Genomic DNA, 26,834 nt, shown 5'->3' on the forward strand with positions numbered 1-26,834 from the left:
TGTTTATGAGTAATTGTTTTATATATTTGGGCGCTCCGGTATTCGGCGCATAGACATTTATAATTGTTAGCTCTTCCTGATGGATAGACCCTGTCACTATTATATAATGTCCTTCTTCATCTCTTGTTACAGCCTTTAATTTAAAGTCTAGTTTGTCTGATATAAGTATGGCTACTCCAGCTTTCTTTTGGCTTCCAGTAGCATGATAAATAGTTCTCCATCCCCTCACTCTCAATCTAAAGGTGTCCTCAGGTCTAAAATGAGTCTCTTGTAGACAGCAAATAGATGGGTCTTGTTTTTGTATCCATTCTGATACCCTATGTCTTTTGGTTGGCGCATTTAATCCATTTACATTCAGTGTTATTATAGAAAGATATGGGTTTAGAGTCATTGTGATGTCTGTATGTTTTATGCTTGTAGTGATGTCTCTGGTACTTTGTCTCACAGGGTCCCCCTTAGGATCTCTTGGAGGGCTGGTTTAGTGGTGACAAATTCCTTCAGTTTTTGTTTGCTTGGGAAGACCTTTATCTCTCCTTCTATTCTAAATGACAGGCTTGCTGGATAAAGGATTCTCGGCTGCATATTTTTTCTGTCTAGCAAACTGAAAATCTCGTGCCAACTCTTTCTGGCCTGCCAAGTTTCAAAAGAGAGATCAGTCACGAGTCTTATAGGTCTCCCTTTATATGTGAGGGCACGTTTACCCCTTGCTGCTTTCAGAATTTTCTCTTTATCCTTGTATTTTGCCAGTTTCACTATGATATGTCGTGCAGAAGATCGATTCAAGTTACGTCTGAAGGGAGTTCTTTGTGCCTCTTGGATTTCAATGCCTTTTTCCTTCCCCACTTCAGGGAAGTTCTCAGCTATTATTTCTTCAAGTACCCCTTCAGCACCTTTCCCTCTCTCTTCCTCCTCTGGGATACCAATGATGCGTATATTATTTCTTTTTAGTGTATCACTTAGTTCTCTAATTTTCCCCTCATACTCCTGGATTTTTTTATCTCTCTTTTTCTCAGCTTCCTCTTTTTCCATAACTTTATCTTCTAGTTCACCTATTCTCTCCTCTGCCTCTTCAATCCGAGCTGTGGTGGTTTCCATTTTGTTATGCATTTCATTTAAAGCGTTTTTCAGCTCCTCGTGACTGTTCCTTAGTCCCTTGATCTCTGTAGCAAGAGATTCTCTGCTGTCAGCTATACTGTTTTCAAGCCCAGCGATTAATTTTATGACTATTATTCTAAATTCACTTTCTGTTATATTATTTAAATCCTTTTTGATCAGCTCATTAGCTGTTGTTATTTCCTGGAGATTCTTCTGAGGGGAATTCTTCCGCTTGGTCATTTTGGATAGTCCCTGGCGTGGTGAGGACCTGCAGGGCACTTCCCCTGTGCTGTGGTGTATAACTGGAGTTGGTGGGCGGAGCCGCAGTCAGACCTGATGTCTGCCCCCAGCCCACCGCTGGGGCCACAGTCAGACTGGTGTGTGCCTTCTCTTCCCCTCTCCTAGGGGCGGGATTCACTGTGGGGTGGGGTGGCCCTTCTGGGCTACTTGCACACTGCCAGGCTTGTGATGCTGGGGACCTGGCGTCTTAGCTGGGGTGGGTAGGCAAGGTGCACAGGGGCAGGAGGGGCAGGCTTAGCTTGCTTCTCCTTAGGTGATCCACTTCAGGAGGGGCCCTGTGGCAGCAGCAGGGAGTCAGATCCGCTGCCGGAGGTTTGGCTCCGCAGACGTGCAGAGTTGGGTGTTTGCGCGGAGCGAGCAAGTTCCCTGGCAGGAACTGGTTCTCTTTGGGATTTTGGCTGGGGGATGGGCGGGGAAGATGGCGCTGGCGAGCGCCTTTGTTCCCCACCAAACTGAGCTCTGTCGTCCGGGGGCTCAGCAGCTTTCCTTCCCTTTGTCCTCCAGCCTTCCCGCTTTCTGAGCAGAGCTGTTAACTTATGACCTCCCAGCCGCTAAGTCGCGCTTGCTGTCGGAACACAGTCTGTCAGGCCCCTCCGCTTTTTGCAAGCCAGACTCGGGGGCTCTGCTTGGCCGGCGAGCCGCCCCTCCACCCCGGCTCCCTCCCGCCGGCCCGGGAGCGCGCACCGCCTCGCCGCCCTTCCTACCCTCTTCCGTGGGCCTCTCGTCTGCGCTTGGCTCCGGCGACTCCGTTCTGCTAATCCTCTGGTGGTTTTCTGGGTTATTTAGGCAGGTGTAGGTGGAATCTAAGTGATCAGCAGGACGCGCGGTGAGCCCAGCGTCCTCCTACGCCGCCATCTTCCCAGTAAGTCCCCCCTTTTTTTTTTTTTTTTAAATTTTCTTTTCAACATTTATTTTTTGGGACAGAGAGAGACAGAGCATGAATGGGGGAGGGGCAGAGAGAGAGGGAGACACAGAATCAGAAACAGGCTCCAGGCTCTGAGCCATCAGCCCAGAGCCTGACGCGGGGCTCGAACTCACGGACCGTGAGATCATGACCTGGCTGAAGTCGGACGCTTAACCGACTGCGCCACCCAGGCGCCCCTCTTTCATCTAGGTTTTTAAGGAAAAAGAAATGAAATAAATTTCCTACAGCCATTACCATACTCTTTCTGTGTTATGTTATTTTTTGTACCATTTCTCCTCTTAGAATTACTCCAGAAAATTGTTATAATAATTATTAATAAAAAAGGCACACATTATCTTCATGGTCAATTAGTTTCAATTTGTATTTTTACTTCAAATTAAGTCAAATAGCCAAGTTTTTGTTTTAATTCTAGTATAATTAACATAGTGCTATATTAGTTTCAGGTGTATACTACAGTGAGTCAACAATTCTATCCATTGCTCAGGACTCATCACCATTAAGTGTACTTTTTAATCCCTTTCCCCTGTTTTACCCATACCTGTACACATCTCCCCTCTAACAAACACTAGTCTGCTTATTTATTTAAATCATTTTTTTTAATTTTCCCGTTTCCATTAGTTTTGTTTCTTAAATTCCACATATGAGTGAAATCATCGTATATGTCTTTCTCTGACTTATTTAACTTATTAGCATTATATCCTCTAAATCCATCCATGTTGTTGCAAATGGCAAGATTTCATTCTTTTTTAATGGTTGAGTAATATTCTATTGTTTATATATGCCACAAATACTTGAGTTGCTTCCATATCTTGGCTACTGTAAATAATGCTGCCATAAACATAGGGTTGCATATTTCTTTTTGAATTAGTGTCTTCGTATTTTGGTTAAATCCCCAGTAGTGGAATTATAGAATCATATGGTAATTCTATTTTCAAATTTCTGAGGAACCTCCATACTGTTTTCCACAGTGGCTGCACCAGTTTGCATTCCCACTAACAGTGCATGAGGGTTCCTTTTTCTCCACACCCTTGCCAACAGTTGTTGTTTCTCAAATAGCTAAATTTTTATACATAACTTTAAAATTTTTTCACTTGAATCATTATTCTTCAAAAGCTTGACAGGAGGCATTGACTTTATTTGCAATTTCACAGAGGTCATTAAAGCTAGTAGTAGCAACACAGATGCATCTGTGAGATTGAGAGCAATAAACAATATAATCTGCAAAGTGATATGATTGAATCAATTCTGGTTAGGAATATGTAGTATGTAGAAAAGACAGCTCAAATAAAAGAAGTATGCCCACACATAGAGCATGTGGCCCTCTGGAAGAAACTAGGTACCTATGGTCCAACATGGAGGCTAGCTAAGGTATTCCACCAGTTTAAAATGTCACCAGCCCACAAGAAGTAAAGGATCTAATCACTTGCCCATAAAGAACTTGAAAAGATTAGTATGATATGAACAAGCTGTGTTCATTTATCAGATACCATAAATCTATGATGAAAAAAATTAAGACTAGACATTTTACTCAAATTAAAAAGCAAGGGTGTGTGTTTAGATGTCTACACTGTGTGACCCCTCCAGCGAGACTACTAGCAAAGTTCACTGCATGATGGAATGAAGGAAAGGGCCAGATTATAATGTAGATTTCATCTCAGTGTTGTCATGAGAATCTATTAAAGACATTTAATATTTAAAATTAAAGAGCTCTGAGGGTTTCAACTTTTCAAATCCCCTAGTCACTTCATGAAAGCAAACCAACAAAAACAAAAATAACAAAAAGTATAGTGATTAAGATCATGAGCTCTGAGCCAGAATGCTTAAATTCAATCTTGGCTCCATTCCTTATTAATTGTAGTACTTTGGAAAATTATCTCTCTGTGCCTCTCTTTTCTTATGTATAAAAATGAAGAGATAGCACAGTATTCACCTCATAGGGTTGTTGTGAAATTAAAAGTATAAGTGTAAATTTTTATGTCAGTGTTCATCATAAAGAAAGGGCAACTTGTTCAAATAGGTGTAGTTTTTTATATGAAACTGGACAGGCTGATGTACTGTTAGCAACTGAAGACTCCTCTTGTTTCCAACTGGTAAATAACTTGGAAGTCCATAAGATCATTTTTTAAAGAAAATAAGGATTCTATGGTATAAATGGAATCAGCTTCTAGGAATTTCTGAGGTCTTGATCTGAGAATCAATCAGTGAATTATGTTTTACCTTTCTGTAATTTCTTGAAGAAGAAACATCAGGATGTTTATGAATTGCCAAGCATCTTCATTGTCTAAATGGGTCAGCTAAAACAAAACCAAAACCACTGATGGCACTCAAAATAAACTAGGTCTTCCAAGAAGGACCAGTATTCCTGGACTTGGAAAAATGAGCATATGAATCCCTTTAGTGTCCTAAAATATTGAGTATTATGGGCACATTGGGCTATATTTTCACTCAATAAATGGAGAGAAAAGTAATTAACATTTATTGGGTGCCTAAGGTGTAGTAGGCTTTTGGTGGTTTCTGTAAATAGGTCATATCATTTTAATTTTCGTAATAGTCCTATAAAGTTATTATCCCTGCATGGTATTAAGGAAACAGAAACCCTGGGGCGCCTGGGTGGCGCAGTCGGTTAAGCGTCCGACTTCAGCCAGGTCACGATCTCGCGGTCCGTGAGTTCGAGCCCCGCGTCAGGCTCCGGGCTGATGGCTCAGAGCCTGGAGCCTGTTTCCGATTCTGTGTCTCCCTCTCTCTCTGCCCCTCCCCCGTTCATGCTCTGTCTCTCTCTGTCCCAAAAATAAATAAACGTTGGAAAAAAAAAAAAAAAGGAAACAGAAACCCAGAGGTCTTCAACTGATCAATGGCATAGTTGGGATCCGGCTTATCTGACCCCTAACTCCATTCTCTTTTTGCTATTCTCTCCTGTTTTTAACAAATAAAATCCAGGCAAAGGCAGCCATTAGTTCCTTGGATGTGAAAACAGCATTGAGATTTGCCACATGGCTTTCAAGAATATTTCTGCTGGGGCACCTGAGTGGCTCAGTTGGTTAAGCGTCCGACTTTGGCTCAGGTCATGATCTTTGCAGTTTGATTCCCGAGTCGGGCCCTGTGCTGACAGCTCAGAGCCTGGAGCCTACTCTGGAGTCTGTGTCTCCCTCTCTCTTTGCCCCTCTCTCCCTGCTCATGCTCTGTCTCTGTCTCTCAAAAATAAATAAACATAAAAAAAAAATTAAAAAAAGAGTATTTCTGTTAATATTAATGTTCCCATAAACATGTTCAATGCTGGCAAATCTCAAAAGTAATTCAAATTGTTCTTTTCAATTAACAAATTTTATTAAGCTGTTTTTAAGTTTATTTTAGGTTAATACTAAAATTTATGTTCTTGAACTAATAAAAAGTAGGTGATGATTATCAACAGATAATCCAAGTGCTTTTCTTTTAAAAATGTAAAAAATGAAAAATTCCTACCATAGACAATCCAGTAGCATATAGGAAATAAAAGAGGGCTCCATATAAGGAAACAGGTCAGATCAACACAATTAGATCAAACTCTACATAAAAGTTCACTCTTGGACTCTTAAAAACTGAGAACAAACTGAGGGTTGATGGGGGGTGGGAGGGAGGGGAGGGTGGGTGATGGGTATTGAGGAGGGCACCTTTTGGGATGAGCACTGGGTGTTGTATGGAAACCAATTTGACAATAAACTTCATATATTGAAAAAAAAAAGTTGACTCTTGTATTTAAATGGTAGAAACGTGAAGTGACATTTTGATACTTCTCGCTCATTACTATCTACACAAACAGCTTAACTGAGTTCATGTCCCAAAGGAGAAAATGTGATTCTTCTGATAGTGTTATGAAATAAGATGCGGAATAAGACAAGGACTTGGGGAAGCTGACTTTGGTCATATTAGATATGTGGGATATCTACTGATCAGTCTGGCAGCTTCAACTATCCAGCATGCTTAAACCTCAAAATAGTCCACCCTTCCACCAACTCAATCTTTTTCATGGCACCCCCCTGCAGGCACAAAAAGGATTTAACAAAAATGTATTACCTTTGAACAGAAAGTAGCAATGAAAATAAAAAGGTCTCAGAGTTAATAAATGGTAACCCATGACTGTCTGATTGGAATGAAGAGCACGGTAACTGACTAATGATGTTCATAAACATTAGCTGTTTTGAACTAAAGCAAAGACTCTCTCGAGAAGTGGTAGGAACCAAAAAAAGGCAGACAGAAAACAGATGGAGGCAGGGGTAGCAGCAGCAGGGCAGAGAGATCAGAAAGAGAGGCACTATTTGGGCAGCACTGATAGCCAGTACTAAAACAGAGAGAGCTTTTATTTATTTATTTTCTAATATTTATTTTTATCTTAGAGAGAGAGGAGAGAGAGAGAAAGGGAGGGGCAGAGAGAAAGGGGGGCAGAGGGTCCAAAGCAGGCTCTGTGCTGACAGCAGCGAGCCCATTGCGGGGCTCCAACTCAACGAACCGAGAGATCATGACCTGAGCCAAAGTGGGATGCTTAACTGACTGAGCTACCCAAGCACCCCAAAAGAGAGATAACTTTTAAAGGCTCAGGGGAGACTATGGGCAATTACCAGTTCTTGGTACAATGGAGTTTTGGATATTCGTATAAAATTTTCATTAGTTTTTAGTCTGTGGAGAAATTCTGACCCTCGATCTTTAGGAAATTCCTATTTTAACAATGACAAATAACCGACCTTTGCAAGTATTGCCACGGATTTACAGAAGAGTATTACAGCAAGTTACCCACTGTCTGAAAAAATTAAGATAGCTTTACATGCAGTATAAGTTATATCCTTAAAAATAGCTCCAATTCTACATAACTTGTATTTAATAAACTCTCAGTTCAGATTTAAGCACTTTGAAGGTAGGGCTCATGTCTTGGTTTTATGTATGTATGTATGTATGTATGTATGTATGTATGTATGTATTTCCTTATTTTATCTTGCACTGGTTCATATGCCCCAGGCCTAGTCCTTGAAGTGCTCTTATGTGGAGATCCAGGTGTGGCTCAGGGTCCTAATACCACTCATCACCACATCCCTCTAGCTCTCCCCTCTCTTGTAACTCTGCCCATTGGAATGGCAGCAGGCTTTCCAGCATATTGTCCCAGTGAAGGAGTTTACTAATGGGTAAACTAAGGCTGCCAAGACTGAATATTCTCTTCTTATGGAGATGAGAACTTTTCTAGAACATTAGACATATTTATTTAATAAATACTATAAAGAGACCATTTAAAAAGCACAAAAAAGGGGCGCCTGGGTGGCGCAGTAGGTTAAGCGTCCGACTTCAGCCAGGTCACGATCTCGTGGTCCGGGAGTTCGAGCCCCGCGTCAGGCTCCGGGCTGATGGGTCAGAGCCTGGAGCCTGTTTCCGATTCTGTGTCTCCCTCTCTCTCTGCCCCTCCCCCGTTCATGCTCTGTCTCTCTCTGTCCCCAAAATAAATAAACGTTGAAAAAAAAAATAAAAAATAAAAAAAAATAAAAAGCACAAAAAATATATTACAAGCTCAGGGAACATTTGGCTCCTGTGTGCCAAGAAGCATTTAGCTCCCAGGTGGTGGTGTGTGTGTGTGTGTGTGTTTTAATTTAATAATTTATATATATTTTAAATTTACATCCAAGGTAGTTAGCATATAGCGCAACAATGATTTCAGGAGTAGGTTCCTTAATGCCCCTTACCCATTTAGCCCATCCCCCCTCCAACACTGCTCCCTTTGTTCTCTATATTTAAAAGTCTCTTATGTACTGTCTCTGTCTCTATTTTTATATTATTTTTCCTTCCCTTCCTTTATGTTCATCTGTTTTGTATTTTAAAGTCCTCATATAAGTGAAGTCATATGGTATTTGTCTTCCTCTGACTAATTTCACTTAGCATAATACTCTCTAGTTCCATCCATGTAGTTGCAAATGGCAAGCTTTCTTTCTTTTTGATTGCCGAATAATACTTCATGGTATATATATATATACCACATTTTCTTTATCCATTCATCCATCGATGGACATTTGGGCTCTTTCCATACTTTGGCTACTGTTCATAGTGCTGCTATAAACATCAGGGTACATGTGCTCCTTGGAAACAGTACACCTGTATCCTTTCGATAAATACATAGTAGTGTGATTGCTGGGTCGCAGGGTAGTTCTGATTCTAATTTTATGAGGAACCTCCATACTGTTTTGCAGAGTGGCTGCACCAGTTTGCATTCCCACCAGCAGTGCAAAAGAGATCCTCTTTCTCTGCATCCTCACCAACATGTGTTGTTGCCTGAGTTGTTAATGTTGGCCATTTTGACAGGTGTGAGGTGGTATCACATGGTGGTTTTGATTTGCATTTTCCTGATGATGAGTGATGTTCAGCATTTTTTCATGTGTCAGTTGGCTATCTGGGTGTCTTCTTTGGAGAAATGTCTATTCATGTTTTTTAGGGCTCATGTCTTGTTTATCGAGGTGTACCTAATAGTACATTGGCTAAGATCTAGTGAGAATTTAATAAATATTTGTTGAATTATTTCTTTTTAAAAGAAATAAAATTTTAGTATAAATTAAATTTATTACTTATGAGAACATTTATAAATTTATTTATTATTTAATGTAAGTAAATATTTTGAATTTATCATTTGCAGGATACCAACTCATTTGGAAATGTTTACAAACCTATAATTTAGAAACTAATTTAAAATGGAGACTTTTTCATTTAATTGCATGCACCATTAAAAGTATTTTGTATTCTATTCTATTCTATTGAGGAGCAGGGGGAGAGAGAGAGAGACAATCTTAAGCAGGCTTCACAATCAGCGCAGAGCCCAATGCAGGGCTAGATCCCACAACCCTGGGATCACAACCTGAGCCGAAATCAAGAGCTGGATGCTCAACCACCCTGTTTTTGCTTTTTAAAATTAACTATGTGGTTAATTACAACCATGGCTTCTAATAAAACAGAAATTGCATTAACTTAAGTGAAATACTCATTTTATGAGCAAAAATAATATTATGATATATATATTATTTTATGATATATATCATATTATATATATAATACATATATATGATATATACAATAATTATGAGCAAAAATAAAATTTGTTACTAGGCCTTATTTGAGATAAGTAATGATAAGATGGTATTAAATTTAAAACTTAAAATAGATTGATTATGAATATGTGAAATAATCAGAGATACATACTCAGGCATAATCACTCCCTACAAGACTCCACACTGAAATGTTCTCCTCTTCACTAAAAAGTACATCCAATGTTCTGGGTCCAGTAACTGATCCAGTACTCAAGCCCTTGACTTCTTTTTTTTCATCCTGTGTAATTAGTTCTCAAATTCTATCAGCTATACTTTTTAAATACCTCTTGAATATGTCAATCCCACATCCCTTTCCGCTATTATCTCTCACCTGGACAACTACTTCTCCACAGAGAACAGTATGGTGTAATTACCTTAATATGCAGCAATATACTCGTTACTACATTTTTCACTGAAGTGACCACCACACTTTAATAAATGCCTTGCCAGTTCTCCTTCATTCATGTAGAAACATTCAATTGTTAAGATGCTGATAGGAATCATGGACCAACCATTGTACAAAGTTTGTGTTTAACAATTATTCTGGAAATGGTTAATCAAACATGAATAAAAGCATCTCTCCTTAGTCCAAGAAACTTCACATCAGAGCACTGTGTACTTTACTGAGTCACTTCCAAATACTCAACAGAACACAATCCATTTTAAAATCAGAGGGTAGGGTTGGATGAAAGCTAATGTACCTTACTATATTGCTTTAAAATACTATGATTTTTCAGCTTCCTTCTGACTTATAATTCAAAAACATCTCAGAATACATGGGTCAGAGTCTAAACCAAATCCACCCATTACGTGCAAGGATGCTCTATTATGCAGAGAGCCTCTAGAATTTCCTGGTGATGGGGAAATCCATGTCCCCTTGCTTTTCTTCTCCTGTGCTCATGACTAAATCCCTCTTCCTGGCTGGGAAGGTAGGAAATAAGATGGCATGGCTGACACCTGGCTCCCATCCTGCTATCTTCCCAGTTCAATTTCTCTCTCTTCTTACTGATTAGTTACAGCACTAAAGAGAAACAAGGAAAAAAGGAAAGAGAAAAGTTTGTCTTTGGAATAGGAAAAAATTCAGTTCACTGGCCGGGAAGTAAGTGCCTCATACTATTTTGCTTTTCATCTTCAGCATATACACAGGGCCTGGATTAAAATATGTCTATGCAATTGAACTGAAGTCATCTGATTTTTTAAAAACATTTTAACATAAGCAGAGTTGAGGGGCGCCTGGGTGGCTCAGGTGGTTAAGCTTCTGACTTCAGCTCAGGTCACGATCTTGTAGTTCTTGAGTTCGAGCCCTGCGTCGGACTCTGTGCTGACAGCTCAGAGCCTGGAGCCTGTTTCGGATTGTGTCTGTCTCTCTCTCTCTCTCTCTCTCTCTCTGCCCCTCCCCTGCTCGCACTCTGTCTCTCTCTCAAAAATAAACATAAAAAAAACCCATAAGTTTGGTTGACATATGATTTTTAAAAATGCTTCTTTATATGAGAGGTGGGGGGGGGGGAGGAGGGAATCCCAAGCAAGCTCCATGATCAGCACAGAGCCCAATCAAGGCTTGATCTCACAAACCATGAAATGACCCAAAACCAAGAGTTGGACACCTAACTGACTGAGCCACCCAGATGCCCCAGTTGACATAGCATTTTTAATTGACACCAAAACTGTCTATTTTGGTGATATTTCTAGCAAAATAAAAAACATTTATGAACAAGCTTTTACAGCATAAAGATATTAATATAGTCAGTTCTTCACCATTTTTATCACAGTTACGTTCCTTTTCAATTATAAGTACTTAGGAATCTTAGAACTGCATTTGTTTTGTTTAGAATTGCAACTATAAACATTCTTAAATTTAATGCAAATAAAATCGTGTTTTAATAAAAAAAATAATAAAACCCAGCCCATTTTCTCAGTAGCAGAATTAAGTGGACTTTTTTCCTGATGGCATTTAAAGGTCCCCAAGAGTATGTTTTAGCAACACTGTATTGTTAAAAGTGTCAAAACTGATGACTAATTTCCAATAATCTTCCAATTAAATAATTCAAACTGATAAATTAACTTTCATGAGAAATAACGGTCCCACATCTTTTTAAATTTAAAAGGATATGAATTATATTCCTATGAAATAACATTGTTTGAAATTTAAAAAGGTCTTTTGGGGCATCAATCCCTCTGAATGTAAAACTGAAAACTGCTTATAAAGTACATTTAGCTTTGGTGCCCAGTTTTCAAATATAACCCAGAATGAGTGTTCATTACACTTAAAGACACAATCTGAATCTTGGAAATTTGTTGGTCCCTTTTTATCAGGCCAGCTAATTGTTATCTCAGTGTTCTGTGTTTTTTTTCCTTTCCCTTCAAGTAGAACTCTAAATGAAAGACACAGTGTAATCATAGTTTAAAAAAATCTTGTGCAAGCAAAGGCCAACTTGGTGTCACTGAGCATCTAGAGAAAGGACAGAATCATGTATTATTTGCACTGTAAAATACTTTAAGGACCAACAATTACAAACCCATCATTTTTTAAGTTGATTTATTTTGAGAGAGAGAGAGAGCGAGCAAGCACATGCAGGGAAGGGGTAAAGAGAGAGGGAGAGATAGAATTCCAAGCAAGCTCTCCGCACCGTGAGCATGAAGCTCCTTGCGGGCTTGAACTCATCAACCATGAGGTCATGACCTGAGCCGAAACCAAGAGTAGGATGCTTAACTGACTGAGCCACCAAGGCACACACCTCCCAACTCCATCTTTTTATCACTGAAGAAAATGAGCCCTGAGGAAAAAAGATTATTGAATTCATTGAATAAATATGTTTGATTTGCTTTTAGTTATCAATAATAATCTAGGCACAAATGGTAGGTAGAAACAAATAAAAGAGACTTGAATCCTGTCCTTACAGAATTTTCATGTCAGGAAGATAAAGTAACAAATGAACATGTAACTACACATACGATCAGTACAACGGAGAAGAGAAAACAGGGATCTTGCAATGGTTTTAATAGTGTCACCCCAAAATTCATGTCCACTTGGAACCTCGGAAGTTGACTTTATTTGGAAATAGTGTCTTTGCAGATGTCATTAGTTTAGATGAGGTCACACTAGCTTAGGGTGGGCCCTGAATCCCATGACTTTTAAGAACTCTGTGGAGACACAAACACACACACACAGGGAACAAGGCCATGGTGATAAGAGAGTCTGAGATTGGAGTCAGGTAGCTGCCATCCAAGGAATGCCAAGGATGGCTGGCATTCATTGAAAACTATGAAAGAGCAAGGGAGGACTCTTCCCTAGAGCCTTTAGAGGGAGCCTGGCTCCACTGACTCCTGGATGTCAGACATCCAGCCTCTACAATAGTAAGGAAAGACATTTCTGTTGTTTTAAGGGGCCCAGTTTGGCTACTTTGTTAGAGCAGCCCCAGGCCCCATTTAGAAGGGAAAATCATGGGAGGTCTCTTTGAAGAAGTAACATTGTAGCTGTCATCTTAGGGACATGGAAGTGACAGTCAGTAAATGTGAGAAGAAAAGTTTTGCTGGCCAAAAGAACACAGCAAGTGCCATGGTCCTGGGATGGGAAACAGTATGTCAGGTTCAAGAAGCTGTATGGTTTGTCCAAGGTGCTAAGGCCAAGAAGTAGCAAAATGGTTCCAGGTTCTGATGTTATAATTTAAAGGCCAGGGTTGAAGCTTGATACTGCATCTAGAACTCAGAAGATCCTCAAGACAACCAACCAACCAACGAACTAACCAAGTCACCAACTCTCTTGCTCCCCACCCATGCCTCACTGTATTTGACAATTAAAAGTGAAGCATGGCTAGAGGCAAGCAGTGCGGATACTGCTGACAAAAGACATTTTTATGAGTGACAGGAGAAGGCCAGTTTTTAAGAGCTACTCTACAATTTTCCCTCCTACCCAAAGGGTCCTAAGGAAGCACGTTAGGACTAGCTCAGTCAGTCTCCAAGTCTTGGGGACTATTTGTAGCTCCTAGTTGGAAAAGGCACAGGAAAGACTTCCTTAAGGCTGTAGCTCCTTCCCATTCAAAATCACCTATGGGCAACCACTGTGACATCCTTCTTAAAATATTCATCATATCTGTGGTGAGGAAAAGGCTGCAAGGCTCACCTTTTCCTACACAAATTGTGGCTATGGTATCACAGCCTCCACATAGGTTTTGTTTGGCCTGCTTACTGCTTTAAAAGTCCAGGTATTTCACACAATAGTTCACATATTTGATTTTTCTTGAAAAGTAAGAAGTCCTTGCCACAGGGAATGATTAGTCAGTCCCTTGCACCTCACTTACACAGCTTATCTGGCCTCTTAGAGGCATTTGGGTTTGTGAGACTTGATCTATAAGGATTAATTTTACAATCTCTAACCTCACCCCACTTTATCCGTACTCTCCAACATTTCACTCGTCTCAAACTCAGAACCTACCATTAACTCTGAAAAACTCCTCAACCTCCTATAAATATCTCACATTCATTTTCCCTCCACCTCTCTTTTGCTCAGTTCTACCCCTTCTCCAGGGAACAACCCAAGTTATGGCCCTTTCTCCAAATACACTTGGGCTAGTATTTTTCCAGAACTAACTCTTTATTGTGTCTGCTACTTAGTGTTCTTAATTGAATGCTGCCTGGCATTGTTAGTTAATTGTCAAGTACACATGTTTAGCCAAAGATTACAGTACTGCCAGGAACTTCTTTACTGTCATCTTAGCACCTAGCACCTACAACACACAAGGTTAGCTTTAATAATGTGTTTCATAACATAGTAGGTGAATAGTGTCAATGAGTCATCGCCAAAGAAAGAGTGGCCAGTTAATAATTCTAACTATTCCCTTTTGGATTAGCTTAGGTAGCTTTTTTGGTACACACTGTTATTTCCAGATGGTTCCTTACTCAATGGATATCTACCAAAGAAGAGAAGAATATAGAAGGCTATGGTTTTCTTGTAAATCGTTCTAATATAAAGCTTTGTGAGAAGATATATTGAAATTAATGGGTAATATAAGATTATTACATTACCCATCTATAAATAAAATGTCAAGATACAAGATAAGTTAGCTATGGGTTTTATTCCATATGCATTTGAATTTAGACTATCTCTAACTCTGCATGAGAGTCTGCTCTGAAGTTGAATTTTTAAATTCCTCCAAATATCTGTATGGCTGAGATTTTGGGTTAGATGATTCTTCCAGTTCTGTCTCTAATACCTGTATTCTCAATTGGGGGACAGGGTTGGCAGTGACTCAGAGTGGAAAGCATCTAGCAAGTTTTAAATGATTCTGGATTGCTGCCTAGTAGTAGTAAAACCCAAAATTAATGAGACAGAACTGATTTGAGTATCATGAGTTTGAAACATACCAGAAGCCTTATATCTACCTTCCTGCCCACTCAATTTAACTCATTCCTGAAAGTCATTCTTATTTTTTTTAATGGCTACTCGTATTATAAATTTTCACAAGGCTGATCATGTAATATCAACCAATTTCATTTCCCTTACCTAAGGAAATCTTTAGTGACTTTGATCCTCACATGGGTTACGGGTGATTTCTTGTTTCTGGTGATTTAGAACAAACATACATCCCTAACACATATTCTACAATATTGTAATTAGACAGTTTTTGAAGTATAGTTTTATTTGCTTTTCATGGTGATATCTGTTTACAATACTCAAAAGAAGTGCTTTTACTTGGCATGAATTTATTAGGAATTCTCTAGAACAGATTTTATTTATACTTTGTTTTTATTTTTTTCTTAGGAAATGTTCAAAACTAAGAATGCTACTTTACTAGTATTCATACTCTACCCTGATAAGGAGGGGGGAAAAAAGGGCAAATCCCAGGAGAAAAAATGCAGAAAGCTTTGCTGTAGTACAACAGCTGTTTCTGTGTTTCTTTCATAGAAGAATAAGAAGTTTGTGAGAATGTTACGGCCGTAACCACACATTCAAATGAGAGCCTCTGAACTGCCTTACAGTGAACCTCTGAACTGAGGAATCGCTGAATATAATTCTCTTCCCAGTGCTTCTCCTCTCTGCCGGTCCCACCTCTCCTCTCCCAGCATTTCTAACTCGTGCCGGTTCAAACTGGCTGGCTCCAGTGTTCGCAGCACCCTTCCTCTCTCTCTGGGCTTTTGTTCCAGTTACAACAGAGCGTGGCTTTTTGCTTCCAAGTAACTTGTCTGATTAACTCACAGACTGAGAGACGTCATGGCGTATCATTCAATAACCCATTAATGGTGTCATTATCTGAAAAGATCATATTAATCTAAAGCAAATGTAATTGGATGTTTACTATTTATTATCAAATATATTTGTATTTCACTTATTCTCCTGGTGCTGGTACTTTAATAGCTTTTTTCCTTTGGTCAATGATAAGTCATTCTGTATATTTGTTCTGTTTGCTGTTTATGAAGTCCTATGGAAATATTTAAATAAAAAATTTGAAAACAATCCAAGGAAAGTTCATTCAAATATGCTTTTGTTTTTCCATCGGACAGACAGGAAGAGTAAACAGAATAGTCCTGAGTCATCCAACAAAGGAAAAACCGGAAAATGTTCCTGATGCAGTGGCATTATTTTAAGCAATGTACTGCTTTTAGAATCAATTATTTTAAGTACCGAGTATGTCCCTTCTGTACCAGTACCTTTGGAAAGGAAAACTGTTCGAAACCAATTTTGTTTTCAGAGTAAGTATATGCCACTACCAAAATATGAAGGACATAAAAGTGGCTTAAAGCATAGAAATATCATATTCTGATGAAATAAAAATTAACATTATTTAGTTACACCAAACAGCTACCACACCCCATATTAAGTGCAGTTTCTCTGCTTGGGTTGCAGACTAATATATCAACCTGATAGGAGCACGATTTTGGCCTCAGGCTTCTGCATTTCCAGGCCTGTTCATGACCGGGTGTACGTGCGTGCATGTGTGTATGTGTGCTGTGGGGGGAATAAGATGAACAGAGAAAAGATGAGGCCAATGGGATAGGGTCCGTGACTCTTTGACTCTTTCATTTGAGGCTTTAGAATCCCCTTAGATGCTAACACACCCTGGGCCAATCTAATGGGATCCACCAAACTAAACCAGCCAACAGAACTGAACTTGGCCTCACGGCAGGCGTCACACACTGGAAAGTGAACTTCTGCCTGCATATGTGTTTTCTTTGGCCAGCTCAGTGTTTTTAATAATTCAAATGAGAATGCCTTTAGGCAGGGCATGTACTCCCTATGTCCCCTCTGTCACCATTCCCTGTTGCTTTACACTTGTTTTCTTTCGTATGCTTATGGTGTGACTGGCCCTTGAAGGCCTTTTGAGTTTGTGATGTAACCTCAGAAGCTGAGTCTTATGACCTGACCCAACGCTTCCACTGGCTACATCCTAAAGCCTCCCTCCAAGCTCTTGACACAGGTTTCTCTATCTTAGGAATTCTGACTCAGAAACACATTCACTGTGGCAATAGCCTTGGCAGTGTATACAAATTCGTCTGTCTTTCCCCAGAGTATATGTTTACAATGAAACAGAGTACTGTGCTAAACTCAGCCAGCTCACCTGTGTACCATCCCTTTGCCAGTAATGGACAAACTTGGAATAAGGAGGAACGTCATCAAAATCACGGAAGACTCGTAAATTCAGAGTAAATGCCAACCACGGTGTGCCTTTTGAATTTATTTTGGGTTCTTAGAGAAAACTAAAAGATGACACAGACGATGTATCTTCTCTTTGTGGAACAGTCTGAACACTGAGCATGCTCCTAAAGCAATTCACATTTCGGAGAAGACAGAATCAAATTTACACCCAAGTGCTTAAAAGACAGTCGGTGGAGAGTGGAAGATTCTTATCCTATATGCATTGCTTCTGTGAAATAAAAGCAGCTCCTGGGCTGTTCTGTTAGTCTGTAGAAAAAGCCAGAAGCTACTCACAGGAACAGCTATTAAGGAGAAAAGAAGTCAACATTGCCATTTCGAAGGCCTAAGGTAAACGAAAATACCAAGATGTATGTTTGGGAAATACGCTATTTCTCAATTGCATGAAGAGGTGAAGTAAGGTAAGAATGACAGGATCTCTTGTCTCTGTGGGGAACTCTAGAATGGCATCAGTGTTGAAGAGTAAGACAAATGTGTCCAATGTCTCGTAGGCTCTCTGAGAAAAGATGATTTTCGGCTTTTCATGAGGCCGCACAGAAATGGTCTAACTTACTGGGCTTTTTGTAAGGATCACATGAGATTCCAATGAGAAAGTGTTTAAAAAACCTGAAAACCACTATTCAAATGTTAGATATGAATATATTACAACCAAGTGAAAGGAAATGCTATTCTTCCACCTGTACAGCAATGTATCTAAATTTCCAAGGAAAAGTTGCTTATCAATTATAAGTATTATTCCTAGGTGAACTAGAGATATTTTTTCCCCTTAATTATTATTGTTTTTTTCCCACAGGTACTTTCACAGTACTTTATATCCTTGCCCTTTAAAGCATTTCATTCACAATAATATTAATGTACAATATCTTCACAAGGCAGGAAGAAATTCAAATTGCATGGAAAGTCAGGAGTAAGCCTAGAATGGAATCCACATTTCCTGATGTTCTGCTTAGTGTTCTGTTAAACCCTGGTATTTGAATAATGAACTCAAACTAACCTAATCACCATTGCTCAAAAATTCATTAATCAGAACAAAATGAGTAAGTCAATGGAAACCAATACCCTAAAACTGCTCTTAAGTGTCATTCCTCACATAGCTACCTAATTAATGAAACTCTGAGCCACATCTTGTACCTCATTAAAAATGGGCCTCTTCTTTGACTGCTGTGTTCTCAAACATAATTCCAAGGCTTATCCTGACAATATGCTTCTTTTGTTGTCTTGATTTAACTTTGTATTCCAAGCTGGAAGATCTGAATATGGTTTTCTAAATATGGCACATTTGATTTACAGACAAATGAAATAATTATTAATCTTCTAAATAAATTTTAAATCCATAACGATAGCATTAAAGTTACTGATAGTCTACTAGTGTAAACTTAATTAATAGAAAATATAAAGACACACACACTAATAGGGGTGGTGTTTCTTCTATCAGTGTCCCAGGCATGTGCCACAAAGAATAAAGATGAGTTCCTCTGGATATAGTTTCTGAACTGAAAGATAATATTATGAAAGTGAATCCTAGAATCACCAACTATACTGCTCCCACCAGTAGTGCACATAACCAACTTAGAACTGTAACTTTCCCTAGTGTTTAGTGATTAATAAAAACCATGCTTGATCATAGCTATAATCAACAATAAACTAGAATGCAGGCTCAAGGAAGGTGGAGATTTTATATGATTTGTCTGCTGTTATATATTCATATTTTGTACACAGAAGAGTGCCTGGCATACAATAGATGGTCAATAAAATATCTGTTGAGTAAAAGGTAGTGGAGAATTAAGCAAAGGTTCTGGATGCTGGAGCAAAGACACAGTCAGGAGATCGCAAAAAGCCCTAAAAGAAGCATTCAGTGGGGAAGCTTTTAATAAAATGATCTCTTCTGACACTGAAACATTATCAGCCTCACTGTTATCCTTTCCTTTCGAAAAACATATTCTTCAATAGTAGTGTATTAAATCAGACTACAAAATACAAGTCAAAACCAAGTAGTTCTAAGAAGGAGGAAATATAGATAAGAATAGCTTCAAGTTAATCAAAATGAATTTTTCAGAGCAGTAAGTATTACAACTGGAATAAAAGCCAGCAAATAAACAGCTGCTTTTGTTCTAATTGACATTAAGAATTACTGAATGACAACCCCAATAAAACTATTTTTTATTTCTCCCTTTTCCTCAAACAGACTGTTTGGGACTTCCAGTTCAAGATGCACAATGGCTTCATATAGGAAAGTCCATTCTAAATACAGACCAGTGATGGAGTTAGAGTGGAAGGAGCAAAATTCACAGTACAGCCAGGGTCAAATACAATCAAATACTTTGCGAACCAGAAATGGAATAAAAATCCAGAGGGTAGGCTGGTACTAAAGTCATGATTTTGTTGGACTAGGAGTTTGGAAGTATGCTGAGACATCAGATATTTTGGCTACTGTGGGGTAAAAACAAAAATGTTTCAGAGGAAAGGGGAAACTGCAGGCGGCATGTGTTGGAGCCTCCTTACCTAAACTTCCTGAAAAAAAACTAAAACCGTTTCTATCAACTGTGGCCCAAACTAGTGTCTTATGGAGCTGTAGGACTGAGTAGAACACCAATCCAGTCTGCTAATGAGAAAATGAGCCATGTCATCATTTGGCTCCAAGACTAGACTGACCATATACCCAGGAATATTTTGTTATTCTAAGTCTGAGTTCCAGTAGGGGAGCTCTAAGTTTAGGTGGGAGCTACTGCAATACTATTAGAAATGAAGAGGATGAAAAAAGGAAAGGAGAGGAGAAGGGAGAAAACAAAACAAGGCAAAAAATCTACCACTCAACAATAAGTCTGCCAAGCAATATTTCAGAACACATGAATAAATCTAATGCAAATAAAAGGTGATCAATCAAATAAATAATTTGAACATTAATGCACTCCAGATAAAATTAGTTTCAGGAAACAAGCTGACAAAGATATTAAAAGACTATGTTAACAACGACCAGAGATTAATGAAGGCAAAGTTATCCCCTAAAAATAGCAAGAGGCAGGGTAACTGGGTGGCTCAGTCAGTTAAGTGACTGACTCTGGATTTCAGATAAGGTCATGATCTCAGTTTGTGGGTTCAAGCCCTGTGTTGGGCTCTGCACTGATAGTGTGGAGCCTGCTTGGGATTCTGTCTCTCCTTCTCCATCTCCTCTCCTCCCCCATTTGCATGCACACTCCCTGTCTCTCTCTCTCTCTCTCAAAATAAATAAAGTATAAAAAATATAGCAAGGGGCTATAAAATATACAGTACACAGTTAGTAATAAGTATACGTGAATTCTTATACAAACCTTGAAATTTAAAAGCATAGTTAGTAAAATTAAAAGATGAAATAAATATGATAACTTAAGACTGGCAACAAGAATGAATTAATGAAAGGGTAGTGGATACTGAAGAATTCTCCCAGAATACAGCACAGAAAGAAATGGCTAAACATAAAAGAATATTTAGGATACAGAAAAGTATTCAGAAGGGGGAAAGTACTAATTATCTACATTAGAATGACAGATAGGCTGACAATAAACTTCTCACTGGCTACAACAAATGACAAGAAAGAATGAAGTGGTATTTTCAAGGTGCCAAGGAAATACAGCTTTTAACCTAAATTTCTATACCTATTTTTTTTAAACCTGGGAGTAAAATAAAAATATTTAGACATAAACAGATGAAGATACCTGGCACCAGGGGTTTCAGGGGTGATTGGGAAGTGGTTGGGCATCCGACTTCAGCTTAGGTCACAATCTCACAGCCTGTGAGTTTGAGCCCCATGTCGGCTTTGTGCTGACAGCTCAGAGCCTGGAACCTGCTTCAGATTCTGTGTCTCCTTCTCTCTCTGTCCCTCCCCTGCTCACACTATGTGTCTCTCTCTCAAAATAAATAAAAATTTTTAAAAAAGCTTAAAAAAAAGATACTGGACACCAATATACTTGGCAAACGACTCATTAAAGTCTTCTAGAAAAAGAAAATCCAACCCATCAGGAAGGTATAATGTATAAGACACAACAGTACCCACACCAAGTAATGATTATAGACAGCAAAATTTTATCTATTTCTTAAAAGACTGATAAATGATAATTCTGTTAAAAAATCTATAAACAACACAAATTGACAACATTCTTGTTACAGTAACAAAGAAGACAAAATAATAAACTACATACATTGTTACTTTTTTTACTTAAATATATATGTTAAAATGTATGAGTAAGCAATATAATCCATAATTTCCAAATGAAAACATTACAGATTACACAGAACACAGGGAAGGAGAAAAATGAAAAAGAAAAAAAGAGGATAAACAGAAAACAAGAAATATTGTAGCAGTCGAATATATCAATAATCAGAATAAACAGACATAGATTAAACTCATTAAGAAAGTCAGAATACTTGATTTAATAAAAAAAATCAAGCTCTTAATTGCTTCCAAGAATTACATCTAAAACACAAACATGGAAGAGGTTGAAAATAAAGTATGAAAAAAGATGTAACATACAGATATACTAAAAACAGCAATAAGAGGATATTTTATCACTAAGAAAATCAGACAAAATATGATTTAAAAGAAAAAAGCATTGAAAGAATATAAGAGAATACCTATAATAGAAAAAAATTAGCACAAATATACAAAAAATATAATGTAATCTTAAAACATATCTGACAAAACCTGATAGGATTAACAGGAGACAGTGAGAAATACACAATCAAAATAAATGATTTAAGGGGCACCTGGCTGGCTCAGTCAGAAGAGCATACAACTCTTGATCTCGGGGTGATGAGTTCAGGGCCTATGTTGGGTGTAGAGATTACTTAAATAAACTTAAAAAAATAAAATATTTAAAACACTTCTATCAGGTACTGATAGATCACACAGATAAAAATAGTAAGGAAAAAAAAAGTTTTAACAAACAAAAATTCTGGGAAGAGAAAATATTTACAGAAATTGACTAGGTACTACATTCCCCCTAAAATCTCAACAAATTTTTACAAATGATGTCATATGTAACTACATATGATATCATATGTAACTACATAATTTTTGACCCAATATGATTAAATTAGAAGTCAGTAATAAAAAACTAGTAAAAAAACCAAATAGGGGTGCCTGGGTGGCTCAGTCGGTTTAAGCATCTGACTTTTCAACTCACGTCATGATCTCGCAGTTCATGAGTTACAGCTCTGCATTCAGCTCTCTGCTGCCAGTGCAGAGCCGGCTTCAGATCCTCTGTCCCCCTCTCTGCCCTTCCCCCACCTCATACATGTGTTCTTGCTCTCTTTCTCTCTCTCTCAAAAATAAACATTAAATAAACTGAGTAAAAAATAAAAACATTATTTAAATTTTTTTAAAAATGTGCTCCCACATTAATTCAAATAAATTAAAATGGAGAGCACAAAATGTTTAGAACTAAATGACAACAAAAGCACCAAAATTTACTGGAAAGCTGCTACAGTGATACTTAAAGGTAAATTTATAGATTTAATTTTTACTTACAAAAAAAAACCCTAAAAAGTTATTTAGTTCAAAAGCTAAGTAAATAAAAAAGTAAACAAATTAGGTAGAAGAAAATAAAAGGTAAACTGGAAAAAAAACAAAAACGGTAAGCAAAACCATCAGTTTGTTCTTTGAAAATGTCAATTAAACTAGATAAACCTTGAGAAAGGCTAATCAAGAAAAGAGGCACAAATAAACAATATTGGGTATGAAAAAAGGAAGATTTTTTTTTTTAATTTCAGATAACTTCATTTATTTAAGTTCAGAAAACTTTAAACAATTTATGTTTTTAAATGCAGGAAAATATTTCTGTGTTATTTTCTCCCAAAGAGTATTTGCAATTATCTATTTACTTTGTTTTTTTTTTAATTTTTTCAATATATGAAATTTATTGTCAAATTGGTTTCCATACAACACCCAGTGCTCATCCCAAAAGGTGCCCTCCTCAATACCCATCACCCACCCTCCCTTCCCTCCCACCCCCCATCAACCCTCAGGTTGTTCTCAGTTTTTAAGAGTCTAAAAAGGAAGATTTTTAAAAAACGTTTGTTTATTTTTGACAGAGATGGGGAGAGCGAGAGAGAGAGCATGCAGGGGAGGGGTAGAGAAGATCGAAGTGGCCTTTGTGCTGACAGCAGACAACCCAATGTGGGGTCAAACTCATGAACCTGAGCTGAAGATCAGCTCATGATCCTGAAGATCAGGTCATGAACCGAGATCATGACCTGAGCTGAAGTTGGACACTTAACTGAGCCACACAGGTGTCCCAGAAAAAAAGGAAGATTTTTACATGTAAGTTACAACTCATGTGACTTTACAACATGTAAAGTTACAACTCATGTAACTTGAAAAAAGTCAGAAAGATACAAAATATTCATATTATCAAACTTGAAAGTTGTAGATATGTTTAGATACAGATAGAATGTGTGTGTGCATGTGAGAAAGAACACCATGATTAATGCTAGAAATAAACAGAAAATTAAAAATTTAATAATCCCATAATAATTAACTAAATTAGATCCATAATCCAAAATATCTTAGTCCAGAAGAAATCACAAAGGTTGTTTGGAAGAACACTGCAGAACATGGTCATTGTCTTTTTCCATAACCTAGGACAATGGTTCACAAAATCTAGGGTGCAAAAGGATCATCTTGGAAATGATTACAGGTGCAAACTAACAAGCTCATCGTAAGAGATCTAATGCAAAAATTTTAGGGTAACTGATTTTTAACAAGTACTTGAGATAACAATAGAGTTGGTCCTCAAGTCACATTCTGAGAAACAGTACTTCAAGACACAAGACATTTGGATATCTATCTATGAAGCTCAGTACATCTTCCTAACCGTGGCGAACAACATACCATAAATCTGTGTATAGGCGTAAAGGTACAGATTCTGTTGTACCCACAGAGTTTATAGCTAAAACCACCACCACCACCAAAAAGCTATTAGAAAGTCACATGACTTTTTTTTTCTTTGAGACAGAGACAACACGCATACAGGAGAAGAGAGAGAATTTTTTTTAAAAGATTTTTAAAATGTTTATTTACTTATTTGAGAAAGAGAGAGAGAGAAAAAGAGAGAGGGAGAGAGCACAAGCGGGGTAGGGGCAGAGAGAGAGACACAGAGCATGAAGCGGGCTACAGGCCCTGAGCTGTCAGCACAGAGCCTGATGCGGGGCTCAAACCCATGAACCATGAGATCATGACCTGAGTCAAAGTCGGATGTTTAACTGACTGAGCCACCTAGGTGCCCTGAGAGAGAATCTTAAGCAGGTTCCTCACTGGATGCGCGGTTTGATCCCACAACCCTTGGATCATGACCTAAGCTGAAATCAAGAGTCTGATGCTTAACCAACTAATTCACCCAGGTGCCCTTTCACACTTTTTTTTTCCTGTTGAAGATACAGACTCTGAATTTTCGTGTTTCAAGAGCATCAACCATCTGCCTTCTCTGTATGAGAGAGCAAAACTTGCCCAAATACATTAAGCAATTCTGCTCACTCCACAGCTACCAGTCAGAGCCCAAGGAATACACACATTGGGAGTGAGTATTGTAGGGATACATACAGTCCCAGAACTACTCACCCTGAGTAAAACTACTCACTCTCAGGGAGCATAAGTGAAGACTTTAGTCCCTACTCCAGACCAGTTGCCTGGGAGACATCCTGGGCTGCCAGCCAGAATGAAACTGTCAATGGCTGACCACAGAGGACCAGACTGAGGATGCCCTTGCCTTTTTCTCCCAGATGGCTTACTATTAGAAAAGTCTCCAAGAACATAAAAGTAGAGCCTCAGAAAAAGGCCAAGGGAGTGCAGACTTGAGTTTCTACCACCCAGCAGAATGAGGCCCAATTCAGTTATGACCAAATAGTTATATTCCTCCTGTATCTGTGTGGACAGACTGAGATTCAGACTCTCGACATCTCAGGCAGAAAACCTAAATAAAGCAAAAGAGGATTGGAAAGGAGGGAATTTACAGGAAATAGCAATCTGGTGTCGCATACAGTAGGTGACTAAAGTGCAATACTGAAGGCTTTCAAAAACTAAATTCAGAAGTTCTGAATTTAAGCAAAAGTTATAGGGAGCCATCACAGGTTTGTGAATTGGGGGTGGAGTATATGGTCAAAGAAGCATATTCAGAACTATGTTGAGAAATACAATTAATGTGGAAAATATATTTGACAGAAAAGACAAAGACTGGGAGAACACTAAGTTGAATGACTTACAATAATCAAAGATATGATTCTGACTGTGTGTGTGTATATGTGTGTGTATAAAACTCTAAAGGTGATCTTCTGAATGAATCAGCTCCACCAAGTCTTAGTCGAAAGGATCCAGAAGGTTCTGTCATTTAATCCTCAAAACAAGTTGACATATAGGTCTCATTATCCTCACAAGGGCAAACAGCCTCAACAAAGTTGTGGAACTTCCTCAAGTTCATGTAGAACCATCATCTCTTGCTTTTAGACAACTGCAAAATGACTTAATTTTCCTACTGTCATCTCACTGTACAGTCTAGATTTACCTCAGAAGTTAGTGACTAAGTCACTCAGGTAGCCCAAATCCCGCCAGTGGCTTCCTACACTATCTGGAAGAAGACTACTAGATCTGTCACATCTCCCTGAACTTCTCTGCGACCAGACTCCCCAACATTCCAGACACATACTTTCTTACTATGCCTCATGTACACCTCAGGATGGAGCTTGCTTTTTGCTTCCTTTCATCTGGAACTTCCCCCAGTTACATGCATGGCTTTCATCCTCATTTCCATGTCTGCTCAAATGATACCTTCTCAGAGAGCCCTTCCTTAACCTCTCCATATAAAGTAGCTCAGCCTCTAATACTTTCAATCCTTTTGTAACTGCTTTATCCTTTTCCACTGCACTTCATCTCAACCTGATATGTCCCCTTGCCCCCTGCCACCACCACCACCAAATATAAACATCACAAGGAAAGGAATTTTGTCTCTATGTTTCCTGTTCTTTTTTTAAAAAAAAATTTTTTTTTCCAATGTTTATTTATTTTTGGGACAGAGAGAGACAGAGCATGAACGGGGGAGGGGCAGAGAGAGAGGGAGACACAGAATCGGAAACAGGCTCCAGGCTCTGAGCTATCAGCCCAGAGCCCGACGCGGGGCTCGAACTCACGGACCGCGAGATCGTGACCTGGCTGAAGTCGGCCGCTTAACCGACTGCGCCACCCAGGCGCCCCTCTATGTTTCCTGTTCTAAACAAAGTCAGGAATAGGACCTGGCCAGTATACCCTCAATAAATGAATGAAACAATGGAGAGAGGTCTCTGATGCTGATGTAACAAATTGGAAAAATCATGCTTTTTAAAGTAAACCAACTGATTTCAATTGGAAGTACATTTTAAATGTTCACTTATAATCTCTGGTAACAGGAATTTGAAACTATCCAAATATTTAATAGCTGTATTAGTTGCTATAATCCAAAATGCCAAGTGTGATTATTTCTGACACAACTGATAACTCTTGTTTAATTTCAGGGAATCATTATTCCAACTGTGTATATCAGTTGTGTGACTGGCAGTGATGAAACTGATTTTCACGGGGCGCCTGGGTGGCTCGGTCGGTTAAGCGTCCGACTTCAGCTCAGGTCATGATCTCACGGTCCGTGGGTTCGAGCCCCGCGTCGGGCTCTGTGCCGACAGCTCAGAGCCTGGAGCCTGTTTCCGATTCTGTGTCTCCCTCTCTCTGTGACCCTCCCCCATTCATGCTCTGTCTCTGTCTCAAAAATAAATAAAACGTTAA

At 38.7% G+C, this 26,834-nt stretch overlaps 1 protein-coding gene and 1 long non-coding RNA gene across 8 annotated transcripts in view; one reads left to right on the forward strand and one right to left on the reverse strand.

Annotated features, from left to right (window-relative positions):
• Positions 1–7,639, forward strand: part of LOC121013267 (uncharacterized) — a 15,110-nt gene extending 7,471 nt beyond the window's left edge. Inside the window, exons 2-3 of the long non-coding RNA XR_005782610.1 lie at positions 849–852; positions 7,610–7,639. This is a non-coding gene — a long non-coding RNA (uncharacterized LOC121013267). The remainder of the gene's footprint in view (positions 1–848; positions 853–7,609) is intronic.
• The window catches only part of ADGRV1 (adhesion G protein-coupled receptor V1), a 607,523-nt gene that overhangs the window by 231,645 nt on the left and 349,044 nt on the right, over positions 1–26,834 (reverse strand). The window lies entirely within an intron of this gene.

This window comes from Herpailurus yagouaroundi, unplaced genomic scaffold, assembly GCF_014898765.1.
Source record: "Herpailurus yagouaroundi ecotype Mexico unplaced genomic scaffold, PumYag 29, whole genome shotgun sequence".
Classification (NCBI taxonomy): domain Eukaryota; kingdom Metazoa; phylum Chordata; class Mammalia; order Carnivora; family Felidae; genus Herpailurus; species Herpailurus yagouaroundi.